Source organism: Pongo abelii, chromosome 14, assembly GCF_028885655.2.
Source record: "Pongo abelii isolate AG06213 chromosome 14, NHGRI_mPonAbe1-v2.0_pri, whole genome shotgun sequence".
NCBI classification, from domain to species: domain Eukaryota; kingdom Metazoa; phylum Chordata; class Mammalia; order Primates; family Hominidae; genus Pongo; species Pongo abelii.
Genome location: NC_071999.2, coordinates 22,809,142 through 22,823,896, shown reverse-complemented (window position 1 = coordinate 22,823,896; position 14,755 = coordinate 22,809,142). Strand labels below are relative to the sequence as shown.

Sequence of the window (14,755 nt, the reverse complement as noted above, 5' to 3'; positions counted from 1 at the left end):
TTCTAAGCTGCACGATGATGGTTTTTTTTTGTTTTTTTTTTTTTTTTGCACACTTCCGCTGGCAGGAAGGGATTACGGTTTGATTATCAGAGCCCAAAGAAGAGAGAAAATAGAGATCTGAGAAGATTCCCTGGAAGAGCTGAGGCCTTAAGAGATTGAAAGAGAAGAAGGAGGGGAGGAGGATGGACCAGGGAGTGAAGGCTGGGTGAGACTGTCAAAATAGTGCACAGATAATGACCTTTACTACTGTTTCCCATGAGAGTAAAATTTAAAAATTTCACAAGTTTGTCAATTAAAGAGGAAATCGAGTTGACTTTAAACACTATATTGACCCTCAGCATCACTTGCCACAGATGTAGGTGGTAGGAAGTATGATGTTAGGAGAGCCAGAAGTAGACTGAGGATTTGGCTTCCAGTTTATTATTTCTACTCTGAATCTTTGCACCATCCCTGCTTCTGTCCCTGTACCAGATCCACAATCCTCAAATGGATAGTGAAGCTGTTCAAAACCCACGACCTCACTTGCTGGTATATACGGTACTATACTATTCCCTACACCATAAAATACTTCTCAGAAACAAAATGTACACGGGGAGGGGAAGTTGATTAAATTAAATCAGATTAAATTTGGGTGTGCATCAGACGTTCTTTTTTTTTCTGAGACGGAGTTTTGCTCTTGTTGCCCAGGCTGGAGTGCAATGATGCGATCTCAGGTCACCGAAACCTCCGCCTCCCGGGTTCCAGCGATTCTCTTGCCTCAGCCTCCCGAAGAGCTGGGATTACAGGCATGCGCCACCACGCCTGGCTAATTTTGTATTTTTAGTAGAGACGGGGTTTCTCCATGTTGGTCAGGCCCGTCTCGAACTCCCGACCTCAGGCGATCCGCCCGCCTAGACCTCTCAAAGTGCTGGGATTACAGGCGTGAGCCACCGCTCCTGGCAAACGTTCTTCTTAATTGTTTGATTCCACTGTCCCAATAGCCATCTGTCTTTTCTGCCCCTATTTTTAGTGTCCAGCCCCTAGTTGGTAACTTGGTGGCTCCTTCAGGCCTGCTAACTTTTTTTTTCTTCCACCAAGACTGGTATGAGATACTTAAGAATGGTGGCTTTAACGACAGTTACCAACTTTTAATACAAATGCAGTCGAGAAGGCAAATACTCAAGTTTGGGGGCGGATAGCAGCGAGTCAAATAGGTCCGAGAGGCCCTGGCGAGCTACCGCAGGCCAGTAGGGAGGCCGTGGGCAGGTGGCGGTCGAGGCCGGAGGCAGGAAGCGCGGCCGGGCGGGGCTGGGCGGAGCGGCCGCGGAGGAGCAGGGGGCCGCAGGCGCCCCGCCCGGACTGGTATGCGGCCGAGAGTGACGCGGGAGGCGGGGTCACGTGACGCCCGTGGAATGCCAACAATGTAGCGAATGTCCCACTTGGGTCTGCGCTTTGGAACCGCGGCGTGAGCGCCCCGGGAAGATGGAGCAGTCGCCGTCCACGCCACCGCCGCCGCCCGGGGCTCCCCCGTCCCTGCGCGGCCAGCAGCAGCTCCAGCCACCAGTGCCCGGTCTCCCGGCGCGCGAGGCCCGGGAGCCGCGGGCCAGGACGCCCCCGAGGGTGTAGACCGCGCCCCTGGAGGTGAGGGGGCTGGGAGCTGGGGTCGGGGCGACAGCCGGGAGGGTGGCGAGAGTTTCAGCGAAGCGGTCGAGCCCTGCGGCTCCGCGCACCTACCGTGGGGCAGAGGCTCCGGGAAGGGCGCCCGGCTGGGCGGCCGAGGAAGTTTGTCCGGACGGAGCCCTGCGCCCTGCCCCCACGGTCGGCGCCCGCCCGGAGCCGCCCCCGCCCGGCGGCGCGTAGTCCAGGCCGTACGGAGCCCGCGGAGCCGGTTCCAGAGGAGCCGGGGAAGTTGGGGGCCGGCGTCGGGCGGGGGCAGCCGGGCTGCGCCGCTTTGTTGTGCAGCGACGGGGGCGGCCGGGATCCCGGCGGGGCAGGGGCGGCGCGGGCCGGGGGCGGTGTCCTAGACCCGAAAGGCCGTAGCGCCGGGCGCGCCTCTGCTTCCGCTGTCCCCGGGGGCTCGGCTTTCCACTAGACGCCCGGCGGGGCGCCCCTGACAGCCTCGGGACCCCCGCGTCCGGCGGCGCAGCGGTCCTACGGAGCCGGGGCCGTCCTCCCGGCCGCGCCATCGTCCCACGGGCCAATCAGTCCTTCGGGGCCCTCCCTGTTGGCCCCCGCCGGCCGCCCCGTCGTCCCGCGAGCCGACGGACCCACGGCCGTGCCGCAGTCGAGGCCGCGCCGCCTCTCAGACCCCGGTGGCTGCGCCGCCTCACCCACCGCCGCGCGGTTCCCACCCCGTGCCCCGCGGCCGCGCCGCCGGCCCACGGGCCAGTCAGCTCCTCAGAGGCCACCGGACCCTGGGGGCGCCGTTCCTCCCGGGCCGCGGGCGGCCAGGCCCTGCTCGGCGTCTCCCGGCCGGCTGCCGCGCCAACTCTGCGAGTTTGTTCACGGTCTTGGCGGGACGCGGCCCGAGCCGCAGGAGCGCTTTCGTGGCCACGCGAGCGGCGGCCGTTGCATAACACGCCATTCCCGTGCCCTAGTTTAGCGACGTGTGCGGGGCTTGGCTTTCTCTTCTGATGTAAGCTCACCTGCGCTTAGCTCCTCTGCCGGACTCTGGAGATGGGCATTCTGACATCATTCACATCTTGCCATCACATCTTTCAGCCCAACTCCAGAACTTCTGGGGAGCTTTCCCTCGGGGATGGAGTGCGGCCTGGAGCAAACCCGTTTGTGAAATCCGAGTCTCCAGTGTCCCGAGGGTTGGGAGCGGGGGGCGAGGCGAGGAATGGACCCTGAAGAAGGTAAAACCCACCCGACCAGGGCGCCAAGCAGCCGGTAACAGGGTCCCGAGTTAGCTCGGCGGCTGGCGGCTGTTCTGAGGCCTTTGGATGAGAAATGCTATTTTGCGAGGATCACCATGAAAGAACTTAACTTGCAGATTTTGTTGACAAAAATGTTGTTGTTAGTTTAAGACAGGATCTCGCTCTGTCTCCCAGGCTGGAGGGGAGTGGTGGGATCTCGGCTCACTGCAACCTCCGTCTCCCAGGTTCAAGGGATTCTCCTGCCTTAGCCTCCCAAGGAGGTGGGATTACAGGCCCACGCCACCAGCCCAGCTAATTTTGTATTTTTTAGTAGAGACAGGTTTCGCCGTGTTGGCCAGGCAGGCTCTCGAACTCCTGACCTCAGGTGATCCACCTGCCTCGGTCTCCCAGAGTGCTGGGATTACAGGCGTGAAGCCACCGCGCCCCACCTGACAAGAATTTTGAACAAGAACTTTTACATTTTCACGCTTCTCTAGGATCATATAAGAGTGTTTTTTTTTGTTGTTGTTGTTTGGGTTTTTTTTGAGACGTTGTCTTGCTCTGTCGCCCAGGCTGGAGTGCAGTGGCGCGATCTCGGCTCACTGCAACCTCGCCTCCTGGGTTCAAGCGATCTCCTACCTCAGTCTCCCGAGTAGCTGGGATTACAGGCGTGTGCCACCACGCCCGGCTAATTTTTTGTATTTTTAGTAGAGACGGGGTTTCACCGTGTTAGCCAGGATGGTCTCAATCTCCTGACCTTGTGATCCGCCCGCCTGGGCCTCCCAAACTGCTGGGATTACAGGCGTAAGCCACCGCACGCAGCCAAGAGTGTTTTTAATGTAATAGCATTAAAAAAATTATTTCACCTTAACTACTAAGCCATAGAGTATACATTTGGCCGGCAAATAATTCAAATTAATAGCTGAACAGCTCTTTTCACAAAGTATTCAACAAATATGTACATTTTTAAAGGAAAGTTTGCCCATATTTTAATAAGAAACAAATATACTGAAATTTGAATGGGAAATCACAAAAATGTGTGTGATCTTGCACAAGTGTTCTGCTTAAAATTTTAACTTAGAAGATGAGGGGCCTTCCCTTAATCATGGAAAAAGTAACTCATGGCTGATTATTAGGAAATTTGTACTAAATCTTGTATATTTTTGGTAAGCTGCTTTGTATGTTTTAAGTTTTTTTTTTCTGTAACAACTGTTGTAATAAGGTCCTAACAGAAAAAAATATTCCAAAATGAGAACGTATAAACTGTTTATGACGTCTATTTAACTGTAATTAGCAAGTCAGTGTCTCACAAAATTTTGTCTCATGCAGGTATAGAAGGCACTGAATATAATAACAATAGTGTAATGAATATACCAGCATTCCTTTGAAAATAAGTTGGTGAACATTTAATAACTTTCCAAATCTCAGGCAGTTTAAGGTATCTGAGCAGAGGCTAGCCTGTCTTGCAAAATTACCAAGGTGAATTACTAGAATCATTGAATTATAGAACTGGAAGGGATTCTTCTGGCTTCTCCATCGAGTTTGAAATAGTTTAAGTGTAAATTGGAGCTGTACATGTTCTTTAGCAAATCACAGGGTTGGTGGGAGGGGCTTTCTTTTGGTGGGAGGGGAATGATGTTACAATAAGATTCCTTGTTATTTTAAATGCTATGTTGTAAATAGCCAGCCCTGGGCTCCTAAACTCCACCGAGGGGTGGGGTAGGGTGGGGATTGAAGCTGATAAATTGACCATAAACAGAGGAAGGATTTCAGGAAGCTGGGGTTATGGGAGAGATGTTCTTTTTTGTATTGGAAAAACCCGTACCAACACCATTTTTGAAAAGCTGCTTTTGTATTTTATTTTGTAGTTAAAATCATGTGAAACTTCTAAACAGTATTTCTTACTGACTTTTGAAAAACAGTTGGCGTGAAGAAATACAGAAGATAAATTCAAATGCATTGACTCTGTCTTGACTAAATCTGTTCTAAAAAGTACCGAAATATTCTGATGAACAGAAAGAAGGGTAAGGCTTGATTGAAGTGACTGACTTCTAGCTCTAAACATTCTCTGAATCTTCTTCCTTTTAAAAAGTCTATTGCTCAGTAATTCCTCTAGAAGGAATCGGCCTTCAAATTACACAAGTCCAGGGGCATTGTTCCCATTGTATGCTAGGTCACTGCTGCTCTCTGTAATGGGCTTTATTACATAGAGTGCCCTGTGATGGCCCCAGTGTGAGGGCAGCCCTGCTTGGGATGTTCATTTCACTGTTAGCTGTTCTCTCAGTATTTTAAGGCTAATGTTACGTAATGTTACATGATTATTTTTTTTTACTTTTTTTTATTTTTGAAATGGAGTCTCGCTCTGTCGCCCAGGCTGGAGTGCAGTGGCACAATCTCGGCTCACTGCAAGTTCCTCCTCCCAGGTTCACACCGTTCTCCTGCCTCAGCCTCCCGAGTAGCTGGGACTACAGGCGCCCGCCACCATGCCTGGCTAATTTTTTTTTTTTTTTTTCTTAGTAGAGACGGGGTTTCACTGTGGTAGCCAGGACGGTCTTGATCTCCTGACCTCGTGATCCACCCACCTTCAGGCATGAGTCACCGCGCCCGGCCTGTTACATGATTATTAGTTTTATTTTGAAAGTATGAAAACAGCAAGGTAATATTGGAAATAAAGACATTGGTTAAGATGTTAAAATTAGAATGAAAATTTGGCATTGTTTAATGTTTGCCGTTCACCGTGGGAAGACTTTGTTGGTTATCATCTAGATCGTGTGAAGTTAATTGTGACAAGTGTTCTAAGTTAATTCACAAATACTTTTTGTTTGTGTGACAATATTTGACATACATGGGAATTTTTCTGGGAGAAAAATGAAAAAATCCCATATTTTGTAGCCATGGTTCGTATTTCTTGTTAACACTGATTGTTAGAATCTCGTAGTGTAGTTTAGATCCTATAGACCCTTGATCAGTTAGGATGGTAAGGATCTTAAGAATGTAAGCTGGATTTTGAAAGGAGTGGGCCTCTGTTTGGAATAGTGAGCCTCCCTGCCCCTAGGCAGTTATCTTGAGCAGGAATGCTAAGGGCCAACATGGTTCTTTGCTAGTTAACTCCATTCTTACTCAGGAGTCTCACTCATTTTTCTCATTAAATGTACCCGTACGACACCTGCCCCCTCAACATTTTTTGGCTGTTTTTTTCATCTTTCTCTCCCACGTTTGAGCCTTTTCATTGGAAGTTCCAGGCTCCAAGAATAGCTTCACACTTTCTCCATCAAATCATAGCCCTTCAGCCTTTCTAATTTTGGTGAAACATCCCTTTCTCTAAGATACCTTCTCCAAATAATCTCAACACCTTCTTGAAGAATTGTGCTCCTCCATGGAAGTAGGCAGGGATTCTTTGGACAGTCACAGTATTTATTACTTCAGTCCATAGCAGTGATTCTCAAATGGGAGGGGTGTTCTAACTCCCTAGCTGGAGCATATCCAAAACTTGGAGGGGTGCAGAGGAGGCAAGGCTTTCTTAACGATTGAGAACCCCTGCCAGGCTATGAAATTGAATATAAAATGGCCCATGCTGTTGGGTCGCTTGCTATTAGGAAAGCTGCAAAGAACTAATAATGTATCTGCAACTTTGTCACTCTGTTGCGATATCTTGAGTACAGACTTCTGTAGCTCAATTTTTTTTATGCCATTTATATTTGCATAATGTATATCATAAAAATATCATGTACAAAGCTGTCTAATAGAGAATGTGATGGTGTCTTTTTCCCTGATACTGTAAGCTTATGTAGAAGTGATACCCTGGCTGGACATGGTGGCTCATGCCCGTAATTCCAGCACTTTGGGAGGCCGAGGCAGGGGGATCGCTTGAGTCCAGAAATTCGAGACGAGCTTGGGTGACATGGCGAAACCCCATCTCATGGCGAAACTCCCCCTCAGATCTTGCCACTGCACTCCAGCCTGGGCAACCAGAGTGAGACCCTGCCCCGCCCCCCCCCAAAAAAAAAGACCCGATTCTACCTGGGTGAGACCTTATAGTGTCCAGCACAATGCTCAGTACACATATGGCAATGACAGATTCTCTGAGCCTTGTGATGATGCTGCTATTGGAGAGTGGGAATTCTTCTAAAGTGTGTTTTCCTGGATTCCCAGAGGAGTGCAATCACTGCCTTCTTCAAAGGCCCTCATTATGAGAGGTAGCCCTTGGCCTGTGGCTTCCTGGCCTGACAGTGCTGGAGTGGTACATCCACATAGTGGTTTATGATTCTGACATTTAGCATCTGGCTAGAGGCCTGGCCCATCTGCCTGATTTAGTTTCAGCTTTGCTAGTTAATTATAGTAGGGATATGATTTAAATAATAGCTGGAATTTTAGGTTCAAGAAATCCTGCTTCAGAAAATGCCAACGTGTGTCATTAGTGCAGGTCCTATGAGACATTGGTTTGGTTGGTTCCTTGGTTGGTGCTTGATGTGTGTTTGGCAGCCAGTGTGGGTTTCTGAAGCACTAGGAGAAATTAGAATAAAAATTCTTGAACATCTGATAGCATTTTCCAGGATTGGATTGAGGGTTGGAACTGGGTTTGGTAGGACCAAATTAAAGGCATGCTTAAAATTTTGCTCTCACATTGTTTACACAGGCCACCTATATTAAGCATGGGATTTAGTAGTTGTCTCAGCTCTGGATTTAGAGAATGAGGTGTTTTTGTTTTGTGAGTTGTTACGGTTTTAAAATTCCAGTGTTTGTAGTTTCTTACTTAAAATGTGTTTTAATCAATTGGTGATGCCAAAGAAATTTCCAAAGTTAATTTACTTTGCTTGATATCCCCATTTTTTTAAAGTCCACATCCATGAGGGTCATATTTATAAAACTCTTGATGAAAGAAAAATTTCCCATATGTGAAGTCTCATTAAAATGATATAGTAGTATGTCAGAGTTGTTCATTTCTAGCTGCGGTCTTGACTGATGGGAGTATTCTCATGAAAATTCTTTCAAAAGTTCATAATTTGGCCATGAAATCAACTGTCTTCAAACTAAAGCTTAAAATACACAATCTCAAGCTGAAAAAATGCTTTCATTCTTTATGAAACTGAAGGAACATTTCATCCTTTCTAAAGTACTCAGGCAAGAACACAGTTTATCCGTAGGTACTATTTTGCATATTCGCTTAAGACAGGGACAGCCCTTGTGGTATCCCTAGACTAGTACCTCACTATGGTGGGAGATGGAGAAAAAATCAGAACAGGGTGTGCGGTCCTCCCCCTCCCTCCGTACCAAACAAAACCAGGTGGTAGGTTTAGGGATGTCACTGAATAATCCTCTCAACCTTTTTGTATGTTTGAAATTTTTCATAAGCAAATGTTGAGGGGGGAATGGAAAAGGAAAGAAAAACCAGGACTCGTGATCTGGCTTCTGTTTAAGGGCACAGCCACTTAGTATTTCTTTGCTCAGGTATAAACAGACATCGACATAGAAATGTCCAGACTCGACTACCCTGGTTGATTTTACTATTTGAATATTTGCGGCACCCACAGATGCTTAACACCCCAAGTGTCTCTAGGAGCGTGGCTCTGCTGTGAGTCAGTGTCTGTGTGGTGGAGGGCCAGTGGGGTGGGGAGGTGCAGCTGCCCTAGGGTTTGGACTTCACGTGGAGACTTTGCCCTGTTATATTCTACCCAGTCCCTAGGTCCAGTCTTCTCATTGTGTAGCTATGTTTATTTATTTATTTAATTTTTTTTTTGAGGTGGAGACTTGCTCTGTTGCCTAGGCTGGAGTGCAGTGGAATGACCTCGGCTCACTGCAGCCCCCGCCTCCCAGGTTCAAGCGATTTCCAGCTAATTTTTGCATTTTTAGTAGAGACAGGGTTTTGCCATGTTGGCCAGGCTGGTCTTGAACTCCTGACCTCAAGTGATCTTCCTGCCTCCGGCTCCCAAAGTGCTAGGATTACAGGCGTGAGCCACTGCACCCAGCCGTGTAGCTATGTTTAAAAAGGGAGCCGTTGTTCAAACACGAGTTTGCTAAATAGGAATAGTTAGGAGACTTTTTTCCCCATTTTTAAAAATTGAGGAAAAATATACATATTTATCCTTTTAACCATTCATAAGTATACAGTTCAGTTAAGTGGCATTAAATGCACCATTACTGCAAACATCATCACTGTCTATACATAAGACTTTTTCATCATCCCAAACAAAAACTGTACCCCTTATATAAAAATTCCCTGTTCCCCTTTCTTCTGGTAATCTGTCTTCTTTCTGTCTCTATGAATTTGCCTACTGGAGGTAACTCACATAACTGGAATCATACAATATTTCCTTTTTGTGATTGGCTTATTTCACTTAGCATAATGTTCTTGAGGTACATCTTTATTGTTGCATATGACAGGATTTCCTTCCTTTTTATAGCTGAATAATATGCCATAGTCCTGCGACTTTTGTTCTATGTGAACCTCCCTTGGGCACATTTCATTTAGACCTGCATGTTAAACTTCAGAGAAGGAGCTGCTGTTGACTGAGGCTTCATTCTCCTTTATCACCTTAGACCTTTGGGGTGGCACTGGCAGGCTTTGTCCTCAGTGTGGAACTGAGGACGCAGACTCAGTGCTGAGTGACTAACCTGTGTCTTTCAACAGATGTTGCGTGGGCCTGTGTGTGCATGCCTGGGAGTAGATGGGGGTAAACCAAACAGGATGCTCCTGCCCTCATGGTGCTATCAGGTTCTTCAAGAGGAAGCACACCAGCCAGTGATGGTGCTATGGGAAGGGCTGGGAGTGAACATGTATGGTCCCTTAGATTGGGGAGGTCAGGAAGGTCCTTCTGTGGTAGGTGTTCTAGGCTGAGGTTTTAGGAGTAGGAGTGAGCCAGGCAGGTGGGGTTGGGTTGGGCTTTTTTTTTTTTTTTTTTTTTTTTTGGAGACAGAGTCTCACTCTGTTGCCAAGCTGGAGTGCAGTGGCATGATCTCTGCTCGCTGCATCCTCCGCCTCCCGGGTTCAAGCAGTTCTCCTGCCTCAGCCTCCTAAGTAGCTGGGACTATAGGTGTGTGCCACCACGCCCAGCTAATTTTTGTATATTTGGTGGAGACAGGGTTTCACCATGTTGGCCAGGATGGTCTCGATCTCCTGACCTCGTGATCTGCCCGCCTCAGCCTCCCAAAGTGCTGGGATTACAGGCGTGAGCCACTGTGCCCGGCCCAGGGTTGGGTTTTTCTAGCTGAGAGAAAGGTTTTACAGGTTGGGGAGGACAGGAAGCATTGGTGCCTTTGCCATACACGGGATCACAGAGTCAACCCAGACCTGGTGTTTGAGCCGCAGTCAGCATCTTGAGGCTCAGATGCTGCTCAGAACTGAGCAACCTGGCGCCTGGCTGCAGGCACGTTTCAGAGAGGAAAGACTTAAACTTTTCTTCTTTGTGCTTTTCTGTCTTTACAGTTAAAAGAAAGCTACTTTAACTTTCTAAGCATCATTCTCAAACACTGATTTAAAGAGGAGTCACTCAGCTGGGCACGGTAGCCCACACCTGTTATCCCAGCACTTTGGGAGGCTGAGGCAGATGGATCACTTGAGATCAGGAGTTTGAGACCAGCCTAGGCAACAGGGTGAAACCCCCATCTCTGCTAAAAATACAAAAATTAACTGAGTGTGGTGGTGCACACCTGTAATCTCAGTTACTCGGGTGGCTGAGGCACAAGAATCGCTTGAACTTAGAAGGTGGAGGTTGCAGTGAGCTGAGATTGAGCCACTGCACTCCAGTCTAGGTGACACAGTGAGACTCTCTCAAATAAATAAATAAATAAAAAATAAAGAGGAGTCACTTGGAGCAAACATGAAATACCTGTTTCTGTGTTCAGTTTGGTAATTTTTCCATGGTCTTATCTCCTGGCCTCATTAAACCTTTTTTGCCTATTAAAGATTTATTATATTAAAGATTTATTATAAATCTTTAATTAGTAATGGTGATAATTGATCAGTATATCATGCATTACAGATTGAGCCTGCTGTCACACACAGCACCACTGCGATCCTCAAGGCAAGCCTGTCAGATAGTAGCAGGTGTTAGACCCTTGGTACCGTGCAGGAGCTTGAAGCTCAGCAAGGTTAAGTGACAGGCTCAGACCACACGCTCAGTGCCAGAGCTGGGGAAGGACACAGGCCTCCCACCTCCAGCCACTTTAGCACTGCACACCCAGTTTTCAGTGAGCTTCCCCGCCCTGTGCTTTTTAAACAGGGTCTTGCTCTGACTCCCAGGCTGGAGTGCAGTAGTGTGACCTTGACTCACTGCAGCCTCTACCTCCTGGGTTTAAGTGATTCTCCCACCTCAGCCTCCTGAGCAGCTGGGACCATAGGTGTGCCTCCACACCTGGCTAATTATTTAATTACTTTTAGAAACACCATCTCCCTGTGTTGCCCAGGTTGGTCTCCAGGTCCTGGGCTCAAGGAGTCCTCCCACCTTGGCCTCCCAAAGTGCCAGGATTACATGTGTGAGCCACTGGACCCAGCCTGCCCTGTGCTTTTTCACCTTTGGTCACTGCCTTCCTCGTCCACCACTGACGCTGCTTTCCTGGTGGGCCGCATTGCCCAGACAGGTGAGGTTTCCTGGCTCAGAGAATGGCACCACCACTGGCCCCATTTTTCAAACCAGAAACTTGGGCTCATCTTTCATATCAGTCCTTTCCAGTGAACGTTACTTACTCCTATGGGTTCTACCTCTTAGTGCTATTGAATACACCCACTTTTCTCTATCCTGTAACTGCCCTCTGTTTCAGATCCCCATAATTCTTTGGGCAAACTTTCATTGTGACACATACCCTGTAGTGTATTTAAATAATTGATTTTCTCCTCTGCCTTCCCATCTTGAGCTATGAGCTCCTTAAAGTCAGAGGCAAATCAGTCTTTCTGCATCCTCAGGACCAAGTAACAGGGTCACCTTGTATGGGTGTTCAGGTTGTGCACTGCTCAAGGGCCCTACATATAAGAGGGCTTGTCTCACATCACATGTATACACATTTATATGAGGGCATGTGCAGTCTGTTTGGAGACTTTTAGCCACTCACAGAAGACCTGGGTGGCAGTAGAGCCTCACCTCCCCTGACACAGCGTATGTGTCACACATCTTCTAGAGGGCGCACATGATCACCCTCCTCTGTGACTTGCACTAAGACCATTTCTTTCTCTCCTGTGCCTCAGAGGTCCCGTTCACGCCTTCCATTTGACTCAGCCTTCCCCCCCCCCCCCCATGACTGTGGTATCAAGGCGTGTCTGTGCATGGGCCAGGGCCTCTTGCCCACAGGGCTCCGGAAAGCTCCCCAGGGAGAGTTGTTGGTGCTGTACAATAATATAGAAACAAAACATTTCTTGAGGAAGGGGTGCCTTTTTACAGCCTCTCCAGGGGCTCTCCAGTTGCTTTTCAGCAAGTGTTTTTACTGGGAAGTATTTGGCACGACGGTGGAAGCCAGGCCTTGAGCTGAGCACCCACGCTGCAGCTCCTCACAGCTCTGGGCCTGGAGCCATGGCAGCCTGAATGGCAGCGGTGCCATTTGTAATAGCCCAGACCAGGAGCAACCTAAACGTCCATTAGGTAGAATGGATGCCTAAGTTATGGTGTATTCATACAAGGGGATATTACTCAGCAGTGACAACTGACAGGCTTCTGCTATATACATACTACGTGTATGAATCTGCAAATATAGTGTTGAACGAAATGTGCTCAACTACAGAGTAGAGATTGCATAATTCCTTGGATATACAGTTCAAAAACTGGTCAGACTAATCCTTGGTGTTAGACAACATGAAGGTGGTTCCCCTTGAGGGTTCCCCTTGGTCTGTGGGGGCCTGGGGGCTTCTGGGGTTGTGATAATGATACACTTCTTGATCTGGACGCTATTTACAAGAGTGTGTTCTCTTGGTGAACATTTGTCAATCTTAAAATCTGTGCAGTTTAAAAAATATATGTTAAATAAGTGGATTGCCCCTACCCCCTCCACCCCCAAAAGCCTTACTGTTCCTCCTGGCTTTTAGCAGCTTTCCATCCATCTATCTATCTATCTATCTATCTATCTATCTATCTATGAGACAGAGTCTTCCTCTGTCGCTCAGGCTGGAGTGCAGTGGCACAATCTCAGCTCACTGCAAACTCCACCTCCTGGGTTCAAGGGATTCTCCTGCCTCAGCCTCCCATGTAGCTGGACTACAGGGGTGTGCTGTCATACCTGGCTAATTTTTGTATTTTTAGTAGAGACAGCGTTTCACTGTGTTGGCCAGGCTGGTCTCAAACTCCTGACCTCAAGTGATCTGCCTGCCTCGGCATCCGAAAGAGCTGGGATTATAAGCGTGAGCCACAGCGCCCGGCCAGCTTCGTTTCTTTAGAGCAGATTCCAGAGAGAGCTTTCCAGCCTCAGAGTCAACTAGGACCTCCTTCAGCCACCCCCAACTCCCAGTGATGGGGGAGAGAACATCCCTGCATCCTGGCTTTAACATGGAACTTTCTCATGGTTCTTTTTCTTCAGTCTGCATTGTCTCTTGTGGCTCTTGCCCTTTCATAGCTGAGTGAAAAGCAGCTTGCTCCTTCTGTGCCCTGCTAATGTCACTGCTGATAAAAAGAGACATATCCCAGGTGGCTGCTCCTCTAAGGAATGTGAGTGAGCCGGGAGGGCCTTCAGCCATCCACTCACCTGGTAGCTCCATTTCATGGCTGAGCAGGCAGGCCACTGGCTGGGCAAATGTCCCATATGCAGATGCCAGCACCCCTCCCCACCATCCCCCATCTGTGCCTTTCATTCCAGACCTGAAACACCTTCCCCTTGCTCCCCGGGGCTGCTGCTCCTCACCCAGGAAGTGCTGCACTTGTCCCTTCTAAGCCCACCTTCCACTCAGGCCTTGTTACTTCTTAGCTGAACCATACGCAGTGGCTGCCCATCCTCTGCACTGAGTCCAGACTCAACATGGCCGGGAATTGAGCCTCTGGATACCTCCATGGTTTCATCCCACGAGACACCCCCACCACCCCCCAGTCCTTTGACCTCCTGTGTCTCCAGGAAGAGCCTGCATTGCACAGACCTGAATGTGGTAGGTAGAGCCTAAAGGCTTCTTTGCATATGCTGTTCCCTCTAGCTGGAATTCCATTCCTCCTGACACTCAGGTCTAATTATTTCTACCTTAGAGCTCTTTTTTATTCTCCAGGCATCTCTCTTTTTTTGAAGCTATTTATTTGCCTGCCTCACCCCAGCTTTCACTTGACAGTAAACTTGCTGAAGCCAAGATTTTGTTTTCATTTATCCTATCAGTGCCTGAGATTCAGTAGGTTTTTTTTTATTTTATTTTAATTTTTTTTTTGAGACGGAGTTTCGCTCTTGTTGCCCAGGCTGGAGTGCGATGGTGCGATCTCGGCTCACTGCAACCCCCGCCTCCCTGGTTCAAGTGATTCTCCTGCCTCAGCCTCCCAAGTAGCTGGGATTATAGGCACCCGCCACCATGCCTGGCTAATTTTTTATTTTTAGTTAGTAGCGACAGGGTTTCACTATATGTTAGCCAGGCTGGTCTCGAACTCCTGATCTCAGGTGATCCGCCCGCCTTGGCCTCCCAGAGTGGCTGGGATTACAGGCGTGAGCCATCACGCCCAGCCTTGAGTAGGTATTTAAGAAATGTTTGTATGGTAGATAGAGGGTGGATGGGCTAGATGAGTAGATGGCCGAGTGAATGTATTTTGAGCATGAAGAAACTGCTTATTGTCAGGCCCTCCCTTGCATTGATTGTTCTTGTGAAGATAGTATGGCTGTGTTTTCTCTATTTTAGTTTTCAAAGAAAGGGAAGAAAACTTAAGATTGGAAACAAAGTGATTTGTGTGAATTCCTATAGGAAAAGAAAGAACTCTACTGCCTCTTCCCAGACATACCGAGTGACTCCTAGGATCCTCCATACTGCTTGGCAT

General features: G+C 48.3%; 1 protein-coding gene across 1 annotated transcript in view; it reads left to right on the top strand.

The window, feature by feature from the left end:
- Positions 1 to 1,450: 1,450 nt before the first annotated feature.
- LATS2 (large tumor suppressor kinase 2) overlaps positions 1,451 to 14,755 on the top strand; it is an 87,745-nt gene continuing 74,440 nt past the window's right edge. Inside the window, exon 1 of the mRNA XM_009248477.3 lies at positions 1,451 to 1,620. The gene's annotated coding sequence lies outside the window, so the exon portion shown is untranslated. The remainder of the gene's footprint in view (positions 1,621 to 14,755) is intronic.